An 8,290-nucleotide genomic window follows, 5' to 3' on the forward strand; every position below is an offset into this window, starting at 1 on the left:
TAACTTAGAAGTTTGCTCCAGAGTCCTATGACCCTTTGTGTGAAGAGGTTGGGTTTGATACTTGCCCTACTTTTTGTTCTTGGGGAGTTTACTTATCCTGTCCCGGCAGTGTGAGTTTTGGTCTCAATTCTCTGTTTATTTCCCATATCCCACAGGTGAGTATTCTCATTTATTTAACTTTCCTATTGTCTGTCCTTATCTCCAAGTCAGGGTTGTGGTGGTTGTCAGGTCATACTATCCAGCATAAGTGTTCAGATGTTCTTAAGTAAATTACTAGGCCAATTGCAGACAAATATGAGAGTTTTATGACATTGAGAGATGTCATCCAGGGTCTCTCCCCCAGTAGGAAATGCCTTTTACATCTCATGTAGGAGAAGGTCAAGGGGTGTCCTCACTAGATTCCCAGGCCACCATAACTGGTTCTACTGGATCAGGAGCTCTGGCACCTACTCTATAAAGCTCCTTACCCCATCATGAGCTGCTGATATCTGGGTGGGTTCAGAGAATGAATAACTGAATGATATTTGAAAGTGTGGAACAGATAAACTTGACAAAAGCTTTTACTAAATTAGACAATGAATAGGCCTGATGGTGGATATTCCCATAAAGCAACTTAGGCATCCTTGTTTCTGACTTGTAGCTCATACTACCAGGCTGTGGTCAATTGCTTCTTTGCAGTCTACAGTATGTAACTTACTGACACTTAAGCTACTCCTGGGTTACAAGATCAAACAAGTGATTTATAATCATGTACAGTTTTGTGTAAAAGGCTTAGACACTTCTAAAAAAATTGCATTCATGTCATAAATAGTTTTTATTAATTAATACATTTCCTAGAAAGTGCAGCAAACAAATAGAAAAAAAAATCAATATTTGGTTTGGCTATTTCTGCCTTCTCTTAGGTCTACTATCATGTAGTTTGTGAAGGTCCTGATGTGGTTTGTTGTTCCAAGAGTCTTGATGACTTGCCACAGTTCCACTAGAGACTTTGGTTGCCTCACTTGCTTCTGTCTCCTCAAATAATCCCAGACTGGCTTTGCTTTTTGGTCACAGCTCTTCCATGAACACCACTTCCGATGAGGCGTATCTGGACAGACTTTGGGTGTTCCAGAGATCCAGTGGTTCCTGCCCGTTTTGAGCTGTGAATCTTCTGATTTTGAAAGGAAGTAAGCTTCATGTATTTCTCATTTGCTGCACTCAGTTTTGGTGGTCTACTTTTGTGCTTCTGGTCCTCAGTCTTGCTCATTTGTTTGTGCCTCTGCAGAAGAGCTTTGACTGCATATCCGGAAACATCCGTCTGTTGGAAAAGTTCTTTATGGGATCGATCTTGATGATGCAAGATGACCACTTTGTGTCTTGTTGTCATGCTCACTTTTGCAATGTTGTAAGATTTGCAGGTTAAACCTTCACCTCAACCTTACCTTTTAGTATGGATGTCACTTGTCCAGTTTTATTCCCTCTACACAGATGTTCTTTCGTCTTGCTCTTTTATATTGACAAATTAGTCCACACTAAATGTCTAAGACAAATATGATTGGGAACTATCTAAAGTGCTTAGGGCTTGCACAGTACTGAATGTCCATTTTTAGGATAATATTATGCTCAGTTGTCCTCTAAGTCTTGCTGCCCACACCATTCATTCAGGTGGTTCTCATTGGGCCACCATCAATGTGTAGTGTGACTTGGAGAGTTTGGAGCATAGAATGAAAGTCTTGTGACAGTCTACTCAATGTAAGCAAGGGATGAAGACTGCATCTGGGTCCATCCTATGTTGTTACTCTTCTGGAGGATGTTTGCAAGGATTCTATGAGGCCTAAAGTAGAGTAAGGAATTACAGTCTGTAGACTTGGTTGGAAGCAACTGAGTGAAGGATAAAAAAGAGAAAAATTTGAGGAGTACAAGACTCAGAAGATTGAGATGAAAAATGTACGGTTCGGCAAAGTTAACACCTTTTATTGTTTTTGTGTCAGCCCTAAGCACCTTACGCTGTTCCACTCCATTCGACCTAGTGTGGTGCTGAGGTGTCACCTATTGCACAACTGCGTTCGGGTCCTAATTTGGGATCCTGAGGTGGTTTGTAGTGTGGTGGGTGCAGGAAAGCGCTGTATCAGTTTATGTTCCCAACCTCCTCCTTCTACTCCTCCTCCACCTGAGGCCTGGACAGGAGGTGAATCTACAAAAGAATACCCAGGGCTTTCAAAAGATTTTGGATGAACACAAACTTCATTCTGGTGAGATTACTACAATAAAGAGGCAAATACAGTATAAAAGGACCTGGAGGAGATCATGTTTGTGTGTAGTGAAAAAGAATACCGAGAAAAAACACTAACCTTTGTCTGAATTGGACTAATTGGCTCATAATTATCCATAGATTAAAATCGGGACACATAGCATCAAGTTTACCATCATGTGTACACAGTACAAAGAGGTCTTCACTTCAGTCGCTCTGAGAGACTATAACTTCAACAACAGATGATTAATACAGCACCATATATTAAAAACTGCATCAAATGATAAATCTATAGCATTTAAGTAATGCACTTTAGATCTGCTCAGTATGAGTGATATTCAGTAGGCATATGACTTGTAGATAAAACTCTGATCCTGAATATAGCTACTGTCACATACGTGCGAGTGGGAGGCAGCTAAAGGGCGTGAATAATAGTAGTTCCATGTCAGACCAGGGTGTTGTGAGCTGCACTGGCTTACTCTCTCAATCCTCTGCAGACCATCCATGGGAAATCCTGCATGGTTACAGCCCCTTGGATGATGTCAGTTCCGTTTCTGCCCCCATGGATGATATAACGTCCAGTTCTGGGGCAATGGATGATGTCACTTCCGGTTCTGGCCCCATGGATGACATCACTTCTTGTCACAGCCTTTAAAGCCCCCATATTTACAGCTTTTAAGTTAGTTCTGTTTTGGATTTAGACCTGTACGCATCTCAATACAAAATTACCATTTTGCCGCCAGGGCACAATATACAGTATGGGTGGCTGCCCCAAACCTTTTTTAATGTTTTTGGACTATTCTTGTGACACTACTGGCATAAGTCCTAATGATCCAGAACCATGTCAATAATAGAGGAGAGAGAAAGGTGACTCTGCAGGATGGCTCAGGTCTTTGATAATACTGTTTGTGTTCCTAAGGTAGTGAGTGTTATTATGTCCTGGACTGAAGGTAGCTTTGTCCTAGTACTATGTTGATTCGAATGTATTGCACCAGAATGTTAACCACTCAGTGCGGATGGTCTCCAACCTGGTGAGCATAGATGGAAACATATGGGCTTCCTCGGATGTCTAAATCCAATCATTGGCCAACTTTCTTGATGATAACCAAGGTGTGCAGTTCATTAAGGATGGTTAGTCCAAGAAATGTAGAACTGCTGACTGTATCTGCAGCATCCATGTTGATATATATGAGAGTGTGGTCTGCCTCTTGTTTCATTGGTTTTGCTGACATGAACTGCTGCTGTCTTGGAGATTCTGTGTCATAAAACAAAATTATTTTCTGCATGCCATTTCATCATTGTTGGTGATCATGCTTTTAATGAGGGTGTTGGAGCTGTGCTTGACCACACAATCAAGGGTGAGTAAGCAGAATAGAAGTCTAAAGCGTGCCTGTGATGATGGTCAGCATGGAGAATATGACGCTGCCAATCTGCACATGATGAGATCCACCAGTTAGGATATCCAAAATCCATTTGTAGAATGTGTCACTAAGTCCCAAGTCTAGAAGTTGGTTGATCAATTTTGATGGTGCAGCAGTAGTAAGTGATGAGCTGTAGGACTCTGGCATAGCAGTTTGTGCCAGGTTGGTAAGAGATATGGCATCCTCCTTGAACTGGTCCTGGTGGCATGTAGACTAAAGGTGATTTAAACCATCCAGGATATTCTGTTTTTCAACTGGCAAAGCACCATTGTGATAAACAATTTCATCACAAAGGGAGTGAGTGTGACCATTTAGAAATAATTTGTTTACAGTAATTATAGGTTACTTTATATTTAATTTTAATTAGTTTGGATTTTTTTATATGATTTTATATCTTTGGTTGTTGTTATTATTTTTTCAGGTGGAATCCATTTTTATTATTTATTTGATCCTCCAGGTTATTTTCATTAAAGTTAATAAAATGTAATATTATGTTAGGAATCATGTGACTCTTCAGTCACTCCAAAGACATAGTAGTCATTGCAGATAATTACAATGTCATTTTATCCCAGAATTATCCCTTGGTGGTTAAAAACAGACTTTACTTTTATTCTCAGTAGCTAGGTTTGAAATAACAAGTAGATTGCTTCAATTCGGTTTTCGACTTTGGCTTCAGTTCAAGACTTCTCTTTTGGTTTCACCCTCTCAACTTGGTTCTTGGTTCATTTCTCTCTTCTCATTAGCAATCCCTATTTGTTTGACTACATGGTTCATCTCTCAGTCTCTACTCCTCTCATAACAATTTACACCAGTCAGCCACAGTATTAAATCACCTGCCTAATATTGTGTAGGTTCCCACTGTGTCAGCAAAACAGCTCTGACCCATCAAGGCATGGATTCCACAAGACCTCTAAAGCTGTCTGGTTGTATCTGTCACCAAGACATTAGCAGAATATCCTTAAAGTCCTGTAAGTGATGAAATGGGGTATCCATGGATCACACTTGTTTTTCTAGCACATCCAAAAGGTGCTTTATTGGACTGAGATAAGTTGAATTTGGAGGTCAAGTCAGCACCTTGAACCCTTTATCATGTTCCTCAACAAACATTCCTGAACAATATTTGCAATGTGGCAGAGCATTTTATCCTGCTGAAAGAGACCACTATCATCAGGGAACAATGTTGCCAGGACAATGTGTATGTGGTCTGCAACAATCTGCAGGTAGGTGGTATACAGTATGTCAAAGTAAAATCCACATGAATGCGAGGACCCAAGGTTTCCAAGCAGAAAATTGCCCAGAGCATAACACTTCCTCCACTGACTTGCCTTCTTTCTGTAGTGCATCCCGCTGCCACCTCTTCCGCAGGAAAATGACACACACGCCCCAGCCATCCACATGATTTAAAATAAATGTGATTCATCAGACCAGGTCACATCCTTCAGTTGCTCCTTTGTCTGGTTCTGACATGCCTGTGCACATTGTAGGTGCTTTTGGCAGTGGATAGGGGTCAGCATAAGTAATCTGACCAATCTGAAGCTACTGTACATAGCTACAATGCACTGAATTCTGACACTTTCTCTCATGTTCAGCATTAAGGTTTTTCAGAGATTTGAGCTACAGTAGCTTTTCTGTAGCCTTTGCTCCCAACACACATTGATGAGCCTCTGATGCCAATGACCCTAACGTTGTTGCACAGGGTGTTTTTCCTTGGACCAATTTTGGTAGGTACTAACCAAATGGGTATTGCATTACATGCTCGAAATACCCCACAAGATCTGATACTTTGGAGATGCTCAGACCTAGTCAAAGTGGCTCAGATTCTTATGTTGCCCATTTATCCTCCTTCCATGACATCACATTCAAGAACTGATTGTTCACTTACGACCTAGTATATCCCACCTCTGGAGAGATGCCATTGCAATGAGATAATCAATGTGATTCACGTCACTTGTCAGTGGTTTTAAAGTTGTAGCTGACCATTGCATGTGCCCATCTGTATACATAAGATATTTTAATTCTGTTTTCTTTGGCACAAGCATAACTGTTGTGTTTTAAAGCTTTGAGAACTGCTATTTCTCCAAATAATGTATTAGAATATCAGTAAACTCACCAGTAATTTGGTTGCCGCAAGTTTTTAAAACGTACCCTGACATTTCATGTTGACCATGCTACTTTGTGGACATTGATTTGTTTAAAAAATCCTCGATTTTCTATCCCCTGAAACAGAGAAGGATGACTCATAAAATGCTGCCAGAACTAAGACAGGAGAAACTTTGTTTTTTGAGATCAAGGAAAGTGTAGAAAGCATTAAGATCCTCCGGGATGTAAGATTTGGATGTGATTAGATGTGACTGTGGTTTGTATTCTGTTAGCATCTGTATATTCTGCCAAATTCTATATGCACACTGAGTGCTCCTTGTACTTCGTGTCAGTCTTTTTCCATTTGATTTAGCAGCTTTAATTGGTTTTCCAAGCTTGTATCTGCCTCTCTTGTATGCTTCCACATTGCTGACCTGAAATTCACTATTTTGAGCCTTCAGTAAGTCATGGGTGTCACTGGTGATCTATGCTTTCTTATTAGCAGTTAGGCAGGTTGTTTTTAATGGCACACAGTTGTAACAACCACACTCACGCTTGGCTGGCGGCATGTTACACGCTTTGGCTGAGTTGGAGCAAAGTCCAGACCCAACCACGTCAAGCCATACTTACCCTTCTGTTCCATACCCACTCTCCACTCAAGTTCCCAATTCGACGGTAAAAACAAACAAGTTGGTCAAAGAAGAAAGGTTTAGTATGTGAAAAAATGACTATACTGGAAAAGAATGAAATATAATACACATAAATTCTCGTAATGGCGGCATGGTGGCGCAGTGGTAGCACTGCTGCCTCGCAGTAAGAGACCGGGTTTGCTTCACGAGTCCTCCCTGCGTGGAGTTTGCATGTTCTCCCCGTGTCTGCATGGGCTTCCTCCAGGTGCTCCAGTTTTCTCCCACAGTCCAAAGACATGCAGGTTAGGTGGATTGGCGATTTTAAATTGGTCCTAGTGTGTGGTGGGTGTGTATGTGGGTTGGCGCCCTGCCCGGGATTGGTTTCTGCCTTGCGCCCTGTGTTGACTGGGATTGGCTCCAGTAGACCCCTGTGACCCAGTGTTTGGATTCAGTGGGTTGGAAAAATGGATGGATGGATGGATGGATGGATAAATTCTTGTATTCCCCAATCCAAAAGCTGATGCAAATATGACTTATTGTCCTCCCTTTTCTTAACCAATAAAACATATAAAATTCACAAAATAACAAACATTCATGTGCACAAAAAGTCCAGTGAAATCATGGAAACTGTGGAAATTGAGAAATGGATGAAAGCCGCTCAAGTCTCAAATGGTGAAATGATAGAAAACCACAATACAAACAGGGCTATTTTGAAGCATAAACCTAAACAATCTCACCGTTGCTTCTTGAAAGCAATCTGACAGATGTGGGTAATGAAAAGTCCTAAGTCCCTTACTGCCGTATGTAAGATGATAAACAGTGATGATCTGTGGATGCCTTCAATGAAAAAATAGCAGTGCTTGATATGGTGGATATATATTTGATACATGAAACAAACATGACACTTATACATACTAAACAAACACGATTTACATTTTATGTAGCCATGCTACACAGTCATCTGCACATTTTTGGATGAATCCATGGCATACTCAACAACTCACATTGAGGACAACCCAGCAGCTTTTCCTCGGCTTGTATCACTTTTCTCACCGGCTTGTCGCACTTCAATTTCTGCATGTAAACACACAGCCTGAGTACTGAAAGGTGATGGGATTGTTGAAGGTGGGAAGTGGGTAGTAAGCGTCTTTGATTGCAATGTAGCACTTATCCAATCTGTTAACACCCCTGGTGGGACAAGCATCCAGTGGATGATATTTAGGATATGCTCCTTAACTGTAGATTTATGATATTCTTAGCAACAATAAAAAAGTACCTCAAGAGGTAAATGTTCATACCTTTTTATTCTACTTGTATAGTTTTTTTCAGCATAACGTCGGTGTTGACTTGCAGTAGGATGTAGAGAGCAACTTGGAGAACTCTCCAGAACAGTAAAACAGCTGGTAGTTGAACATTAAATACTGCAGATCAGGTGAGCAGATTTAGGAAATTATTTTTACATTTTTGCACCATGTATTGTTGAACATGAAAAACACACCATCTCTGCTGCATTTCCCTGATGATTCAGTGCAGTCCATATGGTAGACTGAAACCGTTTTACCAGTCTGAAGAGTTCAGTGTTTCAGGGTTCAGCCACGTTTCAAAGAAACAAAAAGATGCTGCAGTTCCTGATATTTTTTCTTTGAAGCCCACCCTTCGCTGATGTCATCTTCTTTGTCATCCAGAAACTGAACATTTGGCCAGGAAAATGCTGGGCCAATGGATTTATCATCATTTGGCTGCCTGCTCTTTTTCCTCATTCTCTAACTCTCTTTATCTGTTTTTTCTTGGTATGTGATGTGAAGTGTGTTGGATGCAATGGAGATAGCGTATCCTTATTTAAAAAACAAAATTCTAATTCTGAAAAATTATTCTAAATTTTAAAAACACTTTGCTTATCATAAGTAATACAAGTGGAAACTAACTGCTCA

Source organism: Erpetoichthys calabaricus, chromosome 17 (genome assembly GCF_900747795.2).
Source record: "Erpetoichthys calabaricus chromosome 17, fErpCal1.3, whole genome shotgun sequence".
NCBI lineage: Eukaryota > Metazoa > Chordata > Cladistia > Polypteriformes > Polypteridae > Erpetoichthys > Erpetoichthys calabaricus.